General features: G+C 45.6%; 1 protein-coding gene across 2 annotated transcripts in view; it reads right to left on the bottom strand.

The window, feature by feature from the left end:
- Positions 1-21906, bottom strand: part of WWC1 (WW and C2 domain containing 1) — a 164372-nt gene that overhangs the window by 105142 nt on the left and 37324 nt on the right. The window contains exon 1 of one of the 2 annotated variants that reach the window (XM_077137601.1): positions 12279-12483. The exons of the other annotated variant lie outside the window; for it this stretch is intronic. The gene's annotated coding sequence lies outside the window, so the exon portion shown is untranslated. Of the gene's footprint in view, positions 1-12278; positions 12484-21906 lie in introns of those variants that run through there. 2 annotated transcript variants of the gene reach the window in all.

The raw sequence follows: 21906 nt of genomic DNA, 5'->3' as shown, positions 1-21906 counted from the left end.
TTTCTTTAAGGATTTATTTTTGCTTTTATTATTCCTTTTTAAAGAAGAAAGTAAATAGAATGTTGTTCCCTGAAGGAAAGCCCAATCGGCAAGTGAACATTAAACACCAACATGATCCAAGCTAAAGGCAGATGAATTAAAGTCAGGAGTGAAACAAATAAGCAATTAAAGCAGTTATTTTGGGCAGCCCTGGGAAGAGGCAGATACAATATGAATAATTCATTCATACTGCTAGGATGACTTCAGGGCGTTGTTCTCTTTGCCTCTGTTCTCTTTCTCTTGTTCATTCAGCTGCTCAAGCACAGAAAGGGAACACAATACCCTGGCCCAGGGACTCGGGTGCCCGCGTGCACACATATCCCACATGGCAGCCAGGTTGCCACTCCAGATGGTGAGCCACACGGAAAGAAGCCCACAGGTTGGCAGGCGCTTCCAGCTCCAGTGCCAGGGGAGAACGTACGAATTCCCAATTGGCCAAAGGAGGGAGAGAGAGGGAGAGTGAAAGGGACAGGGAATATACAGACTCCCTAATACTCTGTAAGCTGCTCAGGCAGCTCAATAGACAATGCGGTGGGATCTGCAGAAAAGGATAAAAGCCCCACACTGAGCCCTCTAAAGATCCAGGTGTCAAAAGAATGTGCCCACCAGGTGGGAGATGACTCCCAGGGATGAGCCCGGCCCTGGCACCATGGGGTCAACAATGCCATCCTGACCAAAAGGGGGAGAAGAAGTGTAACAAAGTATCAGTGGCTGAGAGAGTTCATATAGAGTCCAGGGGCTACTCTGGAGGTCACTCTCAGACAAGCTTCAGTTAGACATTGCTACCTAGCATAACTTGCCAAACTCCAACCAAAACCATTCCTGCCAATCCTAAAGAATACTGAGGGCATTACATAAGATTCTACAAAGGTTCCATGCACTAGGGTAACTTTCCAGGAAAATACAAACTCCAGAGGGGTTCCTGGACCAGGTAAGACCTGAAATGCAGAGAGGCCAGCCTCTCCAGAACAGCAGCTAGTTCATCCACCATCCCATATTGTCAACAGCCCCTTCCCACATGAAGAAGTTAGAGTGGACATAGCCCAAACACCCCTAACGAGTGCGAGAAAGATCAAAGGAGATGGTGGAGTTACGCAGAGAAGGGCTTATTTAACAAATAAGTATGATTGCCGAATCATTACACTGATATTTCTTTTAGTCTCCAGTACCTTAGAGCAGCTAGAAGAAAAACCTAAAACTGTGTAAGTGTAACCCATACCAAACTCTGAAATCTGTTCTACAACTAATTGTTGTGATGTACCTTGAAATTTATTGCTTTTTTGTACCCATAGTCACAATTAAAAAAAAAAAAGTTAAAAACAACAACAACAATAAAAGGAGTAACATCTCCACACACACACACACACACACACACACACAAATTACTGGGAAAAAAAAAAAAAAAGAATGTGTCCAGGAGGCTTGGTAGAAGCTGGACTCTGAAGCCATCACTGCTTCTCACTGCCTGACAAAGGGTCTGTCCTGTGACATCATTATCTTATATCCATCCATGAAATGTTGGTCAAGTTCTTTTCCCTCTGTGGGTCTCAGTTTCACCATCAATGAAACAAGTGGGATGGGCTTCATCTCGACCAACCCTTCCTGGCTTGGCATTCAATGGTATCATTTTGTCATTAAAACCTAGTATCTAAGAGGTGACTGACATGCTCCTTTGTAAGCCCCCAGTGTCAAAACCTTTAAAGAATAGCTACATTTAACACGTTACAGAAGTGACATTAAGTTGCCCGAGGTTGTATAGCTGTTAAGTAGGATGAAGTTTAGAATTCAAGTCTTAATTAATCCTCAAAAAGTGAATGGAGATTGCTGACTCTACAGAATTGGGTGGCCAGAAGAGGGACTATCCAAAATACTATGAAACCTGAAACTGTCCCCAGAAAGAGCTTTTCTTCGTGAAGTCTGGTGAGGAGGGAAAATTAGAGGGCGATATTTTGTCTCTGGCTATAAACTGGATATTGGGAATGTTATTAGGAACACAGCTGGTGAGGCTGTGGGACACAAGGTGGTTGGCTGGGGAGGACAAGGAGAAAAAGAATTGTGTATGAGACAAATGGAAAGAGACAGCTCAATCTTGGAGCTCAATTCAGGAGCAATCAAGGCTGGTGAGGGATAAAGCAAAAGACAGAGAATCACCCAATTCCAAAAAAGAGAAGAGGCCTCAAAATCTCATCCATTTATCTTGAAGAAAATCCAGCAAAATGTCTTGCTGCTATTCTCAACCCACACAGGTAGAAAGATTTATACACAGGGATAATCACAGTCTTATTGATAATAGGGGAAAAAATGGATCCAGTCTCATTGTCTATTGGGAATGAATGATTAATAGACCATGGCTGCAACCATTTGATGCAACTGTGTGAAATGTATCTCATGATGCATGTTGAGTGACATGGTGAGAATACTTTCATCACACCACAGAAAGGAAAAAAAAAGGCAGGATACAAAACTGTCCAGGTAGCACATCATCTCACCCGTCTGCAAGAAAAAGGGGAAATGGTTGCAAGGGTGAAATGCCAAAATGTTCATAGCATTTGCCTCCAACCTTGAGGGCTTCTACTGTCCTCAGAGCAAAAAATAAGAAAGACAAAATAAAAAACCAACCCCAAAAGGCCAAAAATGATATTTTTCTACTCAGCTTCAGTCTTTCAAAATTCAGGACCTCATCTTACCCTTTCATAAGAAAGTCATTCTAAAATTAACTCCAATTTTCTTCTTACAGAAATAATTCAAAGTACAGCAAAGTCTTGGAATATTGAAAGAAAAAAAAAGAGCAACACATCCTTATTCAGCAGGTATGGAACCCCTGCTCGTAAAGGGACCACAAAGCAGAGTGAAGGCCGTGGAGACCCTCAGCGTGGCTCTGGTCCAGCTTCCAGGAGAGGAATGGGGTCAGCCTGCCTGAAACCTGCACCTTCCAGGAGGGACCAGCCTGGGAGGTTTTCTAGAGATTGATGTGAGAGGCTCTGAAGAGACATGAAAATAATTTCTAGATACTTCTCTGCAGGCATCTGGGTACAAAGCACTTATAAAAAATAAACCACCGTTGATTACCCCAAATTACAACTAATTTGGTTTTACTGGACAGTAATAAGTACAAGGCAGTTTGGAATATTCGGTGTACCCAATGGAAACTTGAGACTGATCAGATTGGCCTGTCATGACAAACTGTGGCCAGGCCATGGATAGAACATTCAACGGTAGGAGCAGTTAAAACAACTTACCCCCACTCTCCTGGCCCCCCTCTGTTCTGAGAATGCTATGGTCTCGGGGAAAACAGCCGCTTCCAGCTGCTCCTGGTCAAGTCTGGGACAGCGGCATTCCGAGGCGATGCGGGCACTGGTGGCCTAGGACATGGCTCAGAGACACCCCATGCTATTTCACAGATCTTATGTCTTTTGGCATTGCTGCTGATTCTACCCATAAAATCTTTCCCTGGGCACATGTTTATCTGGGGGCAGGGATCGGAGAGCTATTTCTTAACCACATATATACTTTTATTATTATATGTATGCCTGTCCCTGTGAGCTTCATGAGGGTCTGGGTAGTGTCTTATAAATCACTGTAACTTCAGCTTTTATATGAGAAGATGTTCATTGAATGAATAAATGAACTCATGAAAGAACAAACTTAGAAAGGACTATTTCACTGGAATTCCCGGTAGGGCTCACAGTACCTCTATCTACCAAATTTTGCTCATCCTAATGAAGAGAAATTTGTGATTGAAGACATACTTTAAGGTCCTTAAAGTTCTGTTGCATTCTTGATCTAGCTTCCTTTGCAAACAACCATCACAACAGCAGCTTCGTGACCATCATTAATATTGCCCCCATTTAAAGATGAGCTAATGGATGCTTGGAGACTTTCTCAAACTCACAGGGTTCCCAGGTCCCTGGATTGTGCCCAGATTAGACATGGGTCACCTGAACCCCAGCCCAGAGCTTGGCCCCCTTCACCACGTACTGTCTCCATGGGCCTCCAGCCTTGTTCCCAGCTGGTAACTGGAGGAGTGTAGCAACAGCCAATTCTCCTTCCCCCAGGGAGTGGTTAGTCCCCTGGGTGGCCAACAGAGGCCTCTGGCTCCTACTCCTGTTTCATTCTCATTAGTATAACCATCATCACGCAGAAGCACAACTCTCTCTAGTACACACATTCTGCAGCCCTTAGATAGTTCTGCTCAAAAGTCCTGGGAAGGTGGTGACAGCTGAGGACAGAAAGGATCCTTGTAGACAGTCTATGGATTTTAGTTATTTGGGAGCCACTGCAGACTCCATCACTACACATGGTTCCCAGATCAGAACGGGGAGCTCGCCTGGCCCAGTCTTGCCTGATACTGATGGGCTAGGACTTCTTTTTCATGGATCCCAGCATATGAGAGCCAAGAACCTTAACTGGGTCAGGGGAGCAGGCAAGGGCTCTGAGAGACCAGGGCTCTGGGTTCCCTGGCTGTGAGATCTGCAGCTAGTCTCTTCACCTTGGTGTTCCTCATGGAGCTCATTCCTCGGGACAGAATGGGGCTCAAGAAGTTGAGTTCCTTTCCTTTCTTCTAATTTCTTCCCCAAATGAAGCCTTCCAATAAATATGCTCTTTGGTAACTAGACGAGCCTAATCAGTAGAAACCGTGTGTCAAGATGTTTTGGTGGAAAAGAATATATTTGGATACAGCACCGGTTTCTGAACCAAGCCTCTACCCTTCTGGTTCATTCTCCATGCCCTACATGGATGCTGAAGTGATCCCTGAGCTTTGAGCTTCCCCAATCAATGGCCTGAACCTTTGCCTGATGGATGAGTTCCCCCATTTGTTCTTATCCCTGAAAGAATCATTGACATCTATCTCTCCCTGACTCTCTACCTCTCTCTAGCTCTATCTGTCTCAGTCCTTTCCCCTCTGCCTGTCTCCCTCTCTCCTTATTTTGCAACCTCCTCTCCTCATTTCTCCATCTGTTGTGTTTCTTAGTTCTTCTACCCTCCCCCCTTCTGCTCATTCCTCTCCATAAAAACAACAAACAGCAAAATATAGATTCAATCTTGTCACTCTCCTGCTTAAATACCTTCAAAAGTTTCTCACTTAAACTAGAATTAGATGCAAACTCCTTGCTATGGCCTCTCCAGACCCTCCATGACTTAGCCCCTGCCTGCCTCTCCAGCTTCATGCACATCAGTCCTCAGAATGCAGCGCCTTCCCACCTCCCGGCCTTCGTTCCTGCAGTCTCCTACGCCCAGTAACCCACTCCTGCCCCTGCCCATAAGTCCATCGCCTTTTGCCAGTTGATGCCTTCTGTCCTTCAGCTCTCAGTTGAAATGCCTTCTCCCCCATGTGGCCACCCCTGGCAGTCCCATCTCTCATTGTATTCATTTGCTGGCATGTGGACTGTCTTTCCCACTCAAATGGAGCCAAGCTTACCTAGTTCACCACCATCTTACACACAGGGCCTGGTATGTAGTTGGTGCTCCCCATACTGCTGAAGGAAAGAAAAACAGTGGACCCACGTGCACTCCCCCCTCTCCAAGGAGAAAGGGATTTTATGCCTTTTTCTTCCTGCATTAAAGTCACTGAGCCCTGTACTTACAGAGCAAGCACCAGACACTTCAAAAAAAAATTTCAGGGGCACAAAAGGCACAGCCCACTCCAGGGCTTGCTATGGAGTTGTTTATCCTTAAATTCAACACCCTCTACACCCCAAGAGCAAGCTGGAAACTACCAAGGATGAGGCTCTGAGGATCCTCGTTGGGGAAATTTTAATGTGAAAAAATCAAACAGGCCGTTGAAGTGGAATTTCACGGATGGAGTAAACTGCATGGGCATTCCAGAAACCTCTACCCACAGCCCAACGAAAGGCTGAACCCTGGAATTGGGTCCACAGGGAAAAACCAAGGATCCCATAAACTTCAGGAATGATTATTTATTTTTGTACCTGGAATGGTAATAGGCACATAACAGGGGGTTACTGAAATTGTGAAATGGGGGAAAAAGCATGAATAATTTTTTTCAAAGAAAGCATAAATACATTTCAAAAATGTTATCCAAATATTTTAAATTTTGCTTTTCCTTTGAGAAGATAGAAACCCATGAGAAAGGATTCAGCAGCAGTGAACATCTGATTTATATTTGCTCAAGTGCATCAATCTTGGGAAAAAAAAAAAGATGAAGGACATTCATTTTTGAAAGAGCCCAAGCCAATTAGTGAATATACTTTGTGTGGCTGCTTGACTCCTAACACCAAGTGTTATATATGAGCTTAAAATCAGCTGGCAATAAACATACAAACAAATTCATTTGCACATCATAAGATAATTATGCAGGAATGAAAACAATGAAGAAATGGTTCAAAATTAAATTTCCATGAAAAGTGCCACAAGATTCAAAGAGAGGAGAGATCCTTGGGGCTGGACTACCTCAAGAGGCCCCAGAAAGGCAGCAGGACTTAGCATGGGTCCTTCGAGGCAGAAATTCTTCAACCAAGTAAATAATATGATACGTCTTGTCTTCAACTTTCACATTCACCACACTCTGCAATGGGGGGAACTAAGGCTTCTAGAGGTGCGGGGACTGGCCTTAGGGGTGCATGCCTATGGAGGAACAGTTAGTTCTCAAGACAAAGATCCAGGTGCAAAGAAGGTTGGACTCCCTGGGGAGCCCGGGGAGCCAGGAGAGGGGAAGGCAGCCACCTAATTCTTTTGGATGGCGTCTGCTGCAGAGACAAAGTACCAAAAACTGGGTGGCTTAAAACAACATTAATTCATTCTCCCACAGTTCTAGGGGCCAGAAGTCTGAAATTAAGGTGTCAGCAGGACTGTGCTTCCTCCTAAAGGCAGTAGCTGGAAATCCAAGGTTTTCCTTGGCTGTGGTGGCACAGCTCAATCTCTGCCTCTGTCACCTGGCCATGTCTCTCTCTCTCTCTGTCTCCTTATAAAGACATTAGTCATTAGGCCCACCCTGATTCAGTCTGGCCTCATCTTCACTAATAACATCTTCGGAGATCCTATTTACAAATAAGTCTACATTTACAGGGCCAGGAGTGAGGACTTGAATACATCTTTTTGGGGGACACAATGCAAACCCCAGCTGGGGGCGAGAGGAGAAGGGAGGGACTTCTGGGCCCTTTCTGCGCCAGTTTCTGCAGGAGGACCCGAGGCTCAGCCAAGTCAGGGCAGCTGAGGAGCTGGGGCTGCGTGTGTTTGCACATTAGCAGCACCTCGTCTCTTTACTTAAGAACTCCACATGCAAAAGGCAAGAACTCGCCTCAGGGGCTGGAGGACAGCTTGAGACTGAAAAAAAATGCCTGTAAGAAAGAGCCAGGCTGGCCACGGAGTAGCTCCAGGAAAGCTGGGGAGAAGGGGCAGGTTCAGTTATAGTGTCATTAAGAATGCGGGAGAGGGAGGGGAGCCCAGGGAACCCCGCGAAGCCCTAGAGGATGAGCAGCAGCATGGGAAGAGGTGTCCTGGGCTTGAGAGAAGAGGCACACTTCATAGGAGAGCACAAAACACACGGGACATGTTTCAGAATGAGAGGGAGCTTGCTCTGTGGAATGGAAGAGACAGGGGCTTCAGATTTTAGTTCAGTCATTTTCCAAGTGAGAAAGTAACCATCTTACCTTAGTTTTCTCTTTAGTAATAATAGTCCTCCTTTACAGAGCATTACTATGTGCCAGGAGCTGACTCAGAGTTACATTTATTAATTTAATCCTCATAGCAATCCTGTGACATGATACTACATCATATAATGAAGGGTTATTATCTGCATTTTAGATGGAAATTTAGGACGGCGAGGCTAAGCCAGCTGCTGAAGACCCCACAGCCGGTAAGTGGCTGAGTCGGGATTTGAATCCAGGTAGGGAAGCTCTGTACACTCACCCACCATGTAATTAGTACAATGGGGAATAAAAATATCAAAACCTTGCAGAACTTTTTCCTTAATCTTTTTATTTTAAAAGATTTTCCAATATACAGGACAGTTGCAAAAGTATTATAAAACCCATACAAAGAACTCCAACATACCCCCTCCTCCAAGAGACCCAGATCTACCAATTTTAATATTTGACCACCATGTGCACTCTCTCCAACCATCCATCTATCTGTCCATCCATCCATTCATCCATCCATTTATCAATCTAATCGTAAACATCTGAGAATAGGTTGTATACATCATGCTCTTGAACAGATAATACTTTCATGAATATTTATTTACTGAAAAGAAAGACATTTACTTATTTAATCATCTTAAGTACAATTACCAAATTCAAGAACTATAACATTGATATAAAGCTTATAGTCTATATTTCGATTTTTTCATGTCTCAATAATGTCCTTTTGGACCTTTTCTTCTCCATCCTTAGATTCCATGCAGGATGATGTATTGTATTTAACTGTCATTGTTTCTTTAGTTGCTCTTTCTTTTTTATTATTTTTTTTTAATTGTGGAAATATATATAATATAAAAGTTGCCATCTCAACCACTGCCAAGCATACTGTTCAGTGAGATTAATCACATTCACAGTGGAAAAAGTTGTTCTACTCTCATCATCATCCATTACCAGACTTTTTCCATGACTCCAAACAGAAACCCTATACCATTAAGCATGAACTCTCCATTCTGCTCCCCTTCCCCACCCCCAGGTAACCTGCACTCTACTTTCTGTTTCTCTGCATTTGCATAATTTAGCTTCTTTGTATAAATGAAATCATGCAATACTGCTGAGTTGTTTTGGCAATTAGAAAAAAAAAAAGTATGTAAGGTTCTGGCATCACGTTGGAACTCAACGAATGGTACCTGAGTAGTCATTCCATAAACCTAAAGCAGAGCCAAAGCCATCCAGGCAAGGAAAATAATTGCTAAGAGCATGCTATGTGGTTTTTATTTTATATATGCTATTTGTTTCCTGAAGAGGAGGTCCCATTTTACAGATGATGAAACTGAGGCTCAGGTTTTGGAGCAATTTGGAAGAGTTCTCTAAACAACAGTATTTAGATCTGAGTGTAAAGAGGACACCCCTGAGTGGGCAGGTGACACCAGGCACAGAAACGGCATGTCTATGGGCAGGCCTCCTTACTGTTCTCCCGACACCCCAGCCTCCCTGTCTCTGCTCATGCTTCCTTTCTCTGTGGCATGCCCTATCCCCTTCTCTGGAGGTCAAAATCTTCCTGGCATCAAGGCCCACCGCAAATACCATCTTCTTCCTGTAGCCTTCACCAGGGCCCTGGTGTAGCAGCGTCTTCTGTTCTCCCACAACATGTTGTCTGGTCTCCTCTTTCTGTCACTTCCTACCTCGCAGCACTTTCATTTGTGTCCTGGGCTCATCTTTCCTTCTAGAGCAGGAGTTCCCTCGTGGCAAGGCTCACATGAGATTCATTTCCTAATTCCATCGGTACTTTACATTTCCCAGAAGTACAAGATGACTTTAGAGGGTACACAGGATGACTTCTGTGTGGTACACACACAAGGAAGGAATAAGCACCGGATCTCTTAGTGAGAAAACGACTCCCTTTTCAATTCTTTTTTCACCTTTACTGTTTTAATCAAGAAAGGAGAGTTAGTCTGAGGCTAGTGTGTTCTTAACACCTCCAACATTTGCCAGGCTCCATTTTTAACAAGAGGTGATCAGGCCCCAGACTTAGAGCCTTTCTACAAACCATCTAGCTAGGAATTGATAACACCATTCTGCCTTTGCTGGCCAAAACTGAGAAAAGGGTACACCAATGGCTGATATTTGGCAAACCCTGAGTTCATTTATTACCTTCAATGTCAGAGACATTCAACTAACATTCGTTGAGCACACAAATGAATGACTGATGAGAAGAATGAAAATGAATGAATGAAGGATCACGATAGTGACTGACTTTCCTCCACATCTTTTCCTTCTTGCCCTGTCCTTGGCCAGCTGCCCTTTATTTGGGGACATAGGTAAACAGACTGGAGCTTAAATGTAAGGAGCACAGGGACGGAAGAGAGTCAGTTCAGGAAGGGCTCTCTCAACTCCTTCCATCTGGCCTCACTGGGTAGCCTCCTGGCCTGGGGCCCGGGGACCAGCACGGGAAACTGTGAAGAACAATTGTTGGGTTTTTGCCACTAAGCACACATTCCTGCCTCTTTTTTCTTCTTTTGACTTATTATTTTGAAATATGCTCAAACTTATAGAATAGTTACACAAATAATACAAATCCCTTTCAGAAAACTGACCCTTCCAGATACCCAGATCCACCAATTTTTACTTTTGCCACATTTTCTTTTCTTCCCTCCCTCCCTTTCTTCCTTTTTCTATCTACCTATCTACTCTATCCATCCATCCATCCATCCATCCATCCATCCATCCATCCATCCATCCATCCATCTAATTAATTTCTGGACACTTGAGTGTAAGTTTTATCATTCCCAACTCCTTTGGTGAGAATGGTGCAAATTTCCTGGGGGAAATCATCTCTCCAGGATTCTCAATCTGTGTGCTTTGGGGTGAAGTTGATTTTACCCAGTTCCCAAGATGGACATTTGAGCTGGGCCTGAAGAAATAGTCCACTCTATACCCCTGGACCCCAGTTTCTGACTTAGGGGCTGGCAAGTCATTCCTAATGGGCTAGTGAGAGGATTTGTGTCTGTACTATGAAGGACAGAGACCTCTTTTCATATTTGTCTTGAATCCTTGAAGACATCATATGAAAACTGAGAATGAAGGCAGAACAGCGGCAGACACAGTGAAGAGATGGAGAGAGACTGAATCCTGACGATACGACTAGAGGCTCCAGACCTAACAGTGACTTCTCCTGGACCTTTTTCAGTATGCGAACCAACATACTCCTTTGATAGTTAATGTCCAAATTGGCTGAGGGTTTCTCTGGGAGATTCTGGAGAAATGACCTGGAGTAGGGAGTGAGCAGGTGTTTTGAGCAAGAAAGATAGTAAGATCTCACATTTGGAGGATCCGGGAAGATAGTACCCAGGTAGATTACTGCCCTTTATGCTGGCTGAAGTTTTGAGTACAATTCTGAGAAAACAAAGGAAGATGCTGTTGGTTGCAGAGTTGGGGCTGCTGGCCCAGAACACTAAAATCTAAAATCTGGCGAGACCCCAGCCTATTGGGCCATAAGCAGCCAACTCCACCCCAAGCCCTGTCCTCCTTCTGTCTGCAAACAGAGGCAAAGAGCAGAGCTGGTTTAATGAGAAGGAAAGAAGGTAACACACTTTGAGGGCCTATGTGCCCAACAGCAAACTTTGATGTAAGTCCCAGCTTGGCTTGACCACTCACTAACTGTGTGACCTTCAGCAAGTCATCATGACAGGTGTTCAGGACCTATCAGTCAAAGGGAAGACTCAAGCCTGCCCACCAGGCTGTGCTGAGGGGGGTGGTCTGTGGCCATGAGACGGACCTGAACAGTGGGACAGGAGGAAGAAAGAATTAGAAGGAAAAAAAGAGATTTCTTGATTCCAAAATTGGAAAACAATGAAAAACAAGCAAAACAAAAAACCTCCCTACAGTTGTAAGGTAAGTATGCTATAAACATCAACAGGTGAGCATGGGGGAAGAGAAGTGGGCAGAGGTGTCACAGAACCTCGGCGTCCAAGAGGACTTACTCCTGAGTGGCTGAGTGACCTTGCAAGTTCCTGGGATGCAATCATGGGGACTCAGCACTGACAGGTCCTTTAGAAATCACTGTCCAGCTGTCTCATTGTAGAGATGGGGAAACTGAGGCCAAGGGAGAGGGAGGACTTGGCCATGGTACTCAGTAGCAGAGCTAGGAGTGGAACCCCACTCTCCCTGCCATCTCCCAGCTTTGTGACCTGGGGCGTGACAGTTAACCTTGCTGTGCCTCCATTTCCTCCTCTGTAAAGTGGGTGTAACAGCTGTCCCCATCTCACAGGACAGAGGGTAGGGTGGCCTGATAATGTGCGTGAAATGTCGGGTGTTAGCTCTGGCAGTAGAAAGCACTTGAGGCGTGTAAGCTACTGTAATTTTCAGACCACTCAGGAAACTCTCCACCGGGAGAGAAACCCCTTTTTTCCCACATACCTAACCCAAATACCCAGGCTGCAGGTTGGCAGCTGGATACTCCTTGCCCAGCCCCAGCCAGATTCCTTCTAGGCCCACTCCTAGTTTGATCATTTCTTTCTTTGTCTTTCTCAAGTGGACCCTGACCAGACAACTAACTACCCTCCGGTCGTCCCCGTCCCCAGCTTTCCAGAGGGGCCTTTGTATTTCCTCCTTGGAGAAGCCCTTGTTTGAGATGGCGCTTACCTCCAGCTGGCAAATAACCGCGTCTCTCCTTGGTCCGTCTGATTTGGAGGTGGGATAAAGGCAGGACTGTGCTCCTGGCCAAGCCCCCACCCCACCCCGGAACTTCTCTAAAGGTGCGTTCCAGTGAAAGGGACAATGATATGAGGCCCTTCCCTCTGCCAGCAGGGCCAAGTCAGCTCTTCCCATCCATCCGTGGATTAAAGGAGAGCCTGGGCAGCTGCCCAGGCGGAATAAAAGCCTGCAAACATCCTGGGGAACATGCCCTTCCTTGGCAGAAAAACCAGCCTCCCCGTGCCTCACCCTCCCTGAGCTGCGCGCCCGTGCGCCCACACCTGCGCGGCAGGGACGTCCTCTCGGCTCGGACACCAGCCCTACCACTCGCTAGCTGTGGACCCTGGGCATGTCACATCACCTTTCGATGACACCTGCCCCCCACCTGTTAGATGGGGTTGACAGCAACACCCATCTCACAGGGGTTGGGGAGGAGGAACGCGGCTCAGACACGCCAGGTGTTTTTGCACAGTACTTGGGGCTTGCACAGTAGGTATGCAATTCTCCATTCTCACGGGGGTTATGTCCAATGGTTAAATCATGCTCTCCTCCACGCGACTCCTCTGAGCCTCCAGATCAGAAGAGGCCCCGGCCCCCAGAGCTTTCCTTCCTAGTTCTTCACAATTGCTTACAGGTGTTCCCTGCACGCAGTGCTCTCCATGAGGGCAGGCACGTGCCTGCTTCAGTCACTGCAGCATCCTCGGTGGACAGTGGATAATATTAACAGCGGATAGAGAGAGACTTTGTTCGCGTGGAGTGACTTTTTACCTGACAATGGCATTAGGAAGTAAGTTTCCATCACATGTCAGCCAGGCTAATAAGTGAAACAGACCCTCCCATAGGTTTGCTGTCACCTTTTTCAGACCCTTCCCCTGACATCTGACTGCGAAGACGTATTAGGGAAAATGAGGGCCATGTCCAGACTGGGGCAGAAGCTGACCCACTGCCACAAACAGGGGTTTAGTTCTCCTTTTGTGGGGGATCCACAAATAGGCCCTAACAGAATGAGCAAAGGATGTCACAAGACCTTTTCTTCAAAACCAAGATCTCAAGGAAAGGGGCAAGGAAATCCGGGAGAGGCAGCTGGAATCTGCTGTACAGAATTCCAAACCCCACCCCCGCCCCCTCCAGGAGAGGCAAGAGTGAGAACCGGGAAAGGCAAATTGGAGGCATGGAGTGGACAACTCTGACTGCCTGCGTTGGCTGGAATAAGCAGTACCCGTGGAACATTTTCCTCCTGGAGTCTGCCCTGGAGCCGTGTGGCCCCAAACAGTTAACTCCAAAGTCCACAGTGTCACAGAGGCCAGGAAAGAGTGCCCGGGTGCCCTGAGGTCAGTGCCACTGGATTGGGGAGACCCTGGCTACAGCATCTTAGGAGCACCCTTGACACTTGGGGACCGTCCAGTGGGTGCAGGCACTGTCCATTCTTACAGTCAGGAAAGTGAGCAGCCCAGAGTTCAAGTCTGGAGCATCACAGATTCTGAAGGATTTTCTGGCAACCAGGGAAACAACATAAGACAGGAGGCCCTTGGTTAGTTTCCTGCTCTGCTCGACTGACCCTGCCCTGCAAGGCTCCCCAGACAACTGTAGGACCTCAGAACTCCTGTTCAGTCCCCCAACATCAAAAGGTAGGCATGGGGCGGGGAGGGGACTGGGTGAAATGCAGTGCTTGACATCTACCAAATCCTTTTACACAGGGCCAAACACCCACTGTCCCATTAAAAAATAAGGCATGCCAGGCAATAATTTCTAAACCACCACCAATTTACGGAACAATCTCACTCAAAGAGCATACCAAACCCGGACCCTGGGAGGTCCCCAGCTTTTACTTGTTAACTAATTCGAACTAGTCACACAGGTTTCTCAACAATAGCTCACCTGAATTCCTTTGCTCATAGCAAAACATGAGGTATTCAAAGAAGAGCCACCTATTCTGCATGCATCCATTCTCTCAACAAGTATTTCAGGCATGCCTGCTGAGTGCAAGGCGTATGCTAGGTCTCTCTTCAGAGTGTCTGTGCACCTGCAAAATATAGGTTGCCAGCCTAACTCCAGATCTGCTGACATCGGTCTGCAAGAACCTGCCCTTTTCTCTCAATCTCAGGGAGCAGCAAGCTCGGGGTGGCTGGACAGCAAGGGGTGAGGGCATTCAGGTCAAATGCTCTCTTGGCCATCTGATCCTGTGATGAGATGGGACTAGTCATTTTTCCCTTCAGAGGTGGTGCTGAATAGAGCCTCTCTCACTACAGAGTCCTTGTATGCTGGCGATTCTCTGGTTTCTGACGGTGATGTGGTGCTGAGATGCCGCCTATCTGTTTAGATCTTGGGCTTGAATTTAGGGTATCACTGAAATGATGAACTGCAGCTCAACAGGTGAGTAAAAATTCCAGTGGAAACCATAAGCATGAACAGTTAACACTGGCTGAGAGCATACTACAGTCTAGAAACGAAACGAAACCAAGCTCTTTACCTTGACTGCCTTATTTTAATCCTCAGGAAACCCCCATGACTTAGGGGTTAATATTATCCCCTTTTATAGATGGGAAAACTGAGGCTCTGATAATTTAATTATCTGGTTACACAGATTATATAAGTAAAAACTGGGATACAAACCTGGGCATTCCGACTCCACAGCCCACATTCTTAATCATGGGAAGTGCAGTAACTGAGCATTTACTAGTTTGAACCCCACCTTTAGATTACTTAGGAACTACAAGTCATCAAAATCTGAGAATTTAACCAATGAGCCGAGCACTAGTACAATCAGTGCCAACTCAAATATCACTCCCCATTTAATATCAGGTGAACCCATCAAGTCAACATTTTAAGTGAACATCTTTATGGGTTGGTTGGATCTTAGTACCTGACAAAGTGACGCAAGTTCAATGCACATCAACTGAAAGGGGACCCAGCTCATGTTTTAAAAGATGCAGGATATCATGAAGTTAGTGAAAGTGATATTGAAGAGCTACTGAAAACATGCCCAAGGAATGGCAGAGTTAACAACTGAGAAAGACAAAGTCTACCAGGATGAAGAAGAGACAACAGGCCCTTCAAAAGAGAAGGATGTCAACGGTAATAAGGGATTTAAAAATGTCCTTGAGAAATCTGACAACACCCTCCCTAATATTATGCAGAAACGACCTTCTTTATGAGTCTGCAGAGAAAGTTAAATGAGAAGAGGCAGGTGTCCTTTGTTGCTATCAGTAATTGTATCAGAATATTCGTGCAAAAAGTAAATCCACACTTTGTACTAACAATTAGAGCAGTTGCATCTATAAAGTTTTAACTATAACTTAAAATACACTTATTGTTATAATTTTTATTTTGCTTCAAATCCCTTCCCCAACCCCCAAAATAAAATTTTGTTCTCTAATTTAAGTGGTTTCTCTTCTAATTGAAATCTCCTTGGAATAAGAACTCTAACACTTCATCAAGCCTTCCCTGCTACCTGCAGAAGAGACACCTGCTAAGACTTGACCCATGATGACACTGCCTCAGAGATTCAGAGACCTTTTCCGTCTTCATGGAACGTTCCCATCCATTGTTTCATCTGATGCCTTCAAGAACTTCAGGAGTTAGAGAAATGGTGTACTGTTATCCCACACACATATATCTCATTTTGTAGTATAAAGCTCTTATCACATCCTCTATTTTACCTTAACCCACAAAACTATCCTGCTGTAGGCAGGGCATAAGTAACACTCACATTTTATAGATGAAAAAACTGAGGTTCAGACTTAAAGAATTTGCTTGAGGCTCTATGACTCATTGGTAGAAGTTTTCGAACTGGAACGCAAGTTTTAACAGCTTATGCTTTCCTATGGGACATTCAGATCTCTCAAGCTTTAGGGAGGACAGACAGAGATCCTGAGGGTTAGTAAACCTTTTTTCAGGCCAATGAATTCTTTTTAAATGTTATCTGCAAGGCTGCCTTAAAACAACCAAACAAACATATCTCATTTCCTTCCACGGCAGTCTAATTTTAAGCATAACCATGATAACATATTTCTACTACTCTATCATGACTGTTCTGGGTGGGAAATAAGGAACAGAGGAGCTCGAGCTCAATTGTTCAGAATTTATGGTCCTTGTAAGCCAGTGCATGAGTCTGCTGCATGATAGCTTCTTGTCAGATGCAGTGGTTTAGATGTAACAGTGTTCAGGAATACCTACCTGAGCCAAGAGAGAAGCACATGAATTATTAAGAAATGTCATCAGTGGGAGACTGAATGAGGTGCCGGGGAAAAAGAACTAAAAAGCTGAGTGGCCTGGACCCCTGAGGACTAAGAAGAGATACCCCTGGAAAAAAAAAAGTTCAACCTCTTGAGGTATGAGTCAGTAACTCCTTTGCAACCAGCTCTGGGTGCTGCTGTCTACCAAGCAGTAATGTGGGTGGAAGCAGGGATGTTCTACAGTCAGGCAGACCTGAGCTCTGCCACCCCCCAGCTGTGCAAACTTGGCCAAGTTACTTCCCCTCTTGGAAGCTCATTTGTCCTCGTCTATCACATGGGGATCATCCCTTCCACCTGCTGTGAAAATTATCCGAGCTCGTGTGGATCCACTATGAGCACAGTGCCTGCCTCAGGGTAAACACTGGAAACATCAAGGTTGTCATGAATGAATCAAAATGCTGGACACTAATGGTATTCAATTAATGCTAGGTCCCTTCATCAAGAAGGTATTCCTGTGTCCCAGCACAGGGGGCTTCATGGTCTTCAAAACCATGTGTGAACTGGGAGACCCAGGTTCAATTCCCGGCTCATGCACTTCTCAAACAAATAAGCAAACAAACAAAAAGCCAAATAAACAAAAATTCAACCAATTGTGCTGCATAAGAGGGTACTCACATGGAAAAAGTATGAAATACAACCCCTGCCATGAGGCATAGAAAAAAAATGTACAGATTTGGGGGATTTCACTCTGTGCAATGGGAAATGCATGCAGACCCTGGACTCTCAGGGCTGGGCTGGTAGGTAGAGAATAAGATCTCCAAAGCTTCTGCTAGCCCCATCACTGCCTGGAGGAGATAAATGGGAAGGAACTGCTTAACGCTGGAACTGAAAGCCCCTCTTGATCCCTGCCTGGTGCCCAGACATGGGTACTTGGCAGTGGACACCTGGACAACCTGGTCTAGTACCTGCATCTCATCCCAAATATACTTTGTACCTTCCCGTCTCAGTGTCTCAGCGTGTGAACATCTTTCACAACCTCCTTTTCCCACTCTACCACCACTTCCATCCCCTCAAATCTTCAACCCCATGTCAAATGTCACCGTTTAACATTTCCATGTACGTGCCACTGGCTTAACTGTGAGCTCCTGGGAAGGTGGGGTCAAGCCACATACTTCTGCAATTTACCCATAGCCCCTGTCACTGCCACTTGGACCTAGACTAGTGGTTGCCCGATTGCTGATGATGTGAGTTTTGCTCAATAGTTTCACCTCCTGTGGCCACTCCCTATGCAGCTCTACTGACCCCCAGAACCAATTACCCTGATCTTTATGTTTGCCCTCTCCCTTCCTCTGCTCCAAGCAGTCCCCAGTAAAATCAGCTCAGTTGGATGCAGGCTATGTCCAATTTTCCTCCTACATCTGAAGTCTCTCAGTAAGTCCCCCACCCCCACCCCATCGCCAAGGGTGTCTGATGAAGCACTTGGAATCAGCACCCTGGGAACAGGAAGCTGCTTCCTCCCATTACACTTCAGTGTCCGATGCAGAGCTGCAGCCTTGGCTCTGGGCACTAAAGCCTGTTGGCATGGGGCTGGGAGTGGGATGGTGCTAAGTGAGTGGGGTGAGCATAATTAGCTAACAGTGCTTACTCCCGACCCTCCTGGGGGAGGTGGGGGGTGGGGCTCATAAGCTGCTAGCAAGAGATAACAGGAGCTTTCTTCTCCTGCCTATGGGTGAATCACCTGGTCCTCTTTATGGTTCATGTATGAAAGCTTTGGGGAGGGCAGACAGTCCAAACGCCTGGCAGGGCATATCTGATGACTGAGACCTCCTTTTTCCCAAATCCATTTTTCATCAGCACGTGACAACTGCACCCCTTTGAAGAGGAATGAATATTTCCCCCCCTGACTTGAAAGGCCTGTTACCTGGAGGGAAGGAGATGAAAATGCCATCCCCGGTTTAGATCTAAGCACAGCAGCCTTTTGATGTTTAAGATGAGAGGTGGGGATTGAAATCTGGGTCGCTGAATGGGACATCAGTAATGCTCCGACAAGATGTGGTCCTGCCTAGTGCGTGAGCTGGAGGGGTTTTTCTCACTAACAGTGCCCCTAGCTCCCATTTTCTGTGCACCCCTATATGTTGGGTCTCTTCTAGGGGAGCCACTGAAGGATGAGTCCTATACTGGCCTGACCCTGGGGGGCTGGTACCCAGAAAAGGCTGCTGCTTTCCTTCCCTCCATCTTCACCTGGTTCCACCTATGTATCCTGTAGCTCTTAGCTCAGGCACCACTCCCCTGGGAAAGCCTTCCTTCCCTGCCCTCCCTGATGATGACAAGGCCCAGTACCCACCCGCCAGAACCATGTAGCGCTCTACTGTACCCCACGGAACACTGCCATAACAGTTGCTTCATATGTCTTCAGTGATTGCATTGTGGTCTCTCTGTAAGCTCCAGGGAGGCGGGGACTATTCTGCTTTGCTCTCCCCGGGACCCCGGGCTCTTTCACAGCAGTCACTGGGTAGCGAGCTGTTAAAGAGAGGGCTCGATTGAGAACACAGAGTCTGGGGCTGGACAGCCTGAGTTTTAGTTATGGCTCTGTTGCTTACTAGCTGTGTGACTTCAGGTCAGCGTATTAACCTTTCTGTACCTCAGTTTCCTTACTTGGAAAATAAGGACAAGAAGAGAACCTATTATACACTCGAGAGAAATGAAAATTTGATGTTCGCACAAAAACGTGTACAGAATGTTCACAACAGGATTACTCATAATAGCTGAAAAGTGGAAACAACCCAAATGTTCAGCTGTTGAATGGACAGACAAAATACGGTATGGCTATATAAATGGAATGCTATTCGGCAATAAAAATAAATGAAATACTGCTATATGTTACAACATGGACGAAACTTGAAAACATTATGCTAAATAAAAGAAGCCAGTCACAAAGACCAACTACTGTGATTTTATTTATTATATGATTTTAGATGAGGTGCCCAGAATAAGCACACAGGTAGATTAGTGGTGGCCTAGGGCTAGACGGGCGGGGAGAAGGTGACTAAGGGGTGTGGATTTTCGTTGTGGGGCAATGAAACATTCTAAAATTAATTGTGATGGGTGCACAATTCAACGAATTGTACACATTAAAGGAGTGAATTGTCTGACATGTGAGTTACATCTCAATAAAACTGTTAAAAATAATATCTGTATTATTGTGCTGGAAAAGCCATGTTTTAATCCTAATTCCATTTTGTAAAGGCAGTCGATTCTTCTAATCCCTATTCAATGCTGCATGTTTGAAACTGTAATCAGATCATCTCTCTGCAGATGTGATTTAATCAAGAGTGGTTGTTAAACCGGATTAGGCAACGACAGGTCTCCACCCATTTGGGAGGGTCTTGATAAGTTTCTGGAGTCCTATAAAAGAGGAAACGTTTTGGAGAATGAAGGAGATTCAGAGAGAGCAGGGAATGCTGCAGTGCCACGAAGCAGAGAGTCCATCAGCCAGCGCTTTGGAGATGAAGAAGGAAAATGCCTCCCGGGGAGCTTCATGAAACAGGAAGCCAGGAGAGAAAGCTAGCAGATGACACCATGTTCACCATGTGCCCTTCCAGCTGAGAGAGAAGCCCTGATCATGTTTGCCATGTGCCTTCTCTCTTGGGAGAGAAACCCTGAACTTTATCGGCCTTCTTGAACCAAGGTATCTTTCCCTGGATGCCTTAGATTGGACATTTCTACAGACTTGTTTTAATTGGGACATTTTCTCAGCCTTGGAGAAACTATAAACCAGCAACTTATTAAATTCCCTTTTTCAAAAGTCATTCTGTTTCTGGTATATTGCATTCTGGCAGCTAGCAATCTAGAACAATTATAGTGTTAATATAAGGGTTAAATTAAATGTACTATTATTTGTCAAAGTGTTACCAAATTAACTATATAGCAACTAATACTCCTGAAGCATTAATTATACAGGGCACTCTGCTAAACACTTTACAAATAGTAACTTATTTCACCTTTATCACCCTGTGAGTTAAGTACTGTATATTCCCCACTCACAAATGAGGAAACTGAGGCTTACAGAGGTCAAGTCACTTGCCTAAGTGTCATGGCTAGGAAGTGGCAGAACCAGGCAAAGCTGGTGTCCTGAGCCTTCACAAAGAGACAAAACAATGTTCCCCAAACCAGAAGCTTCTGAACTCCAAGTGGAAACCACTTGGCAAAAAGCAAACAAAACAGTGTCCTTAACATCAAATGGGAGCATCCTTAATACCAAATGGGAGTGTCCCCCTCAGGGATCGTAGCCTGTCCCCAGACACTCTCTCCCCCTAGGAAACTAGCTGTGGGGCAGCTCCATCCCTCGCCTACTCCAGAACCCTGGGAGTCTGGTTTCTAGAGAGTCAGAGCCAAGCACTTCTTCACCTATCTCAAAGCTCCTTTGTTCATTCTAAGTGTCCTTGCACCCGCCTGATCTGGGGTCCTCAGCTCCTACCATGACCACCTTGTTTTTTGGCACCTGCCAACACTTTCAAAAGAGGAAAATCCCTTCCAATTCATACTTTAAACATCTTTTTTAAAGTAAGTGAGATCACATCACTTCTATGCAAAAGGCTTCCTGCTGCATTTAGAACAAAACCCACAAACTCCTACCCAGCCCTCAAAACCCCTCCTGCCCATCTCTCCAGCCTCCTCCAGCTCCTACCATTTTCTCCATGGCTTACTTTACTCTTGCCCTCCAGACCCTCTTTCTATCCTTGCATCCAGCACATTTCAATCTGATGCACATTCCAGTCTGCCTGTCACCTTCGCAGAGAGGTCTTGTCTGACCCAGCCATCTTTATTACGACCCCTTGTTTATTCTGCACCAAGGTACCCTTTTATTTCCTTTATGGCACATATGAAAAATGGCAAATTGTACGTCTATTTCTTGGCTTAGTAATTTAATTTCTACTCCCCACCCACACATACCCTACACTACGGATCCAGGGAAGTAGGGACCATGTGTCTTGTTCATCTACCAGGCCTGGCACGGCAGGTGCTTCACACGTTCTTTCAGGGTTTCTCAACCTTGCACTTCTGACCTGGGGGGCCGGGTCGTTCTCTGTTGTGGGGCTGTCCCTGGTCTCTACTCACCCCCCCACCAAATGGTGACAACCAAAAATGCTTCCAGACATTGCCAAATGTCCCCGGGGGCAAAAATCTTCCCAGCTGAGAACCACTGATATATCTGTTGAATGAATGAGTAAATTAAAGCCAAAGATAAAAGAATTCTACCTGAAGTGTCACGTGAGCATTAAGAAGGGGGCCCTCTCCCCATGTGTGACAGTGGAGGGGAGGGGAGAGTTACAAGACCAGGTCTTTACAGGGCCCAAACAATTTGCTACTTGCTGTCATCCGTATCGGACAAGGCTCCTTTT

The sequence above is a fragment of the Tamandua tetradactyla genome, chromosome 20 (assembly GCF_023851605.1).
Source record: "Tamandua tetradactyla isolate mTamTet1 chromosome 20, mTamTet1.pri, whole genome shotgun sequence".
NCBI lineage: Eukaryota > Metazoa > Chordata > Mammalia > Pilosa > Myrmecophagidae > Tamandua > Tamandua tetradactyla.
The sequence above is the reverse complement of the archived record's forward strand: the minus strand, read 5'-3'. Positions and strand labels throughout refer to the sequence as shown.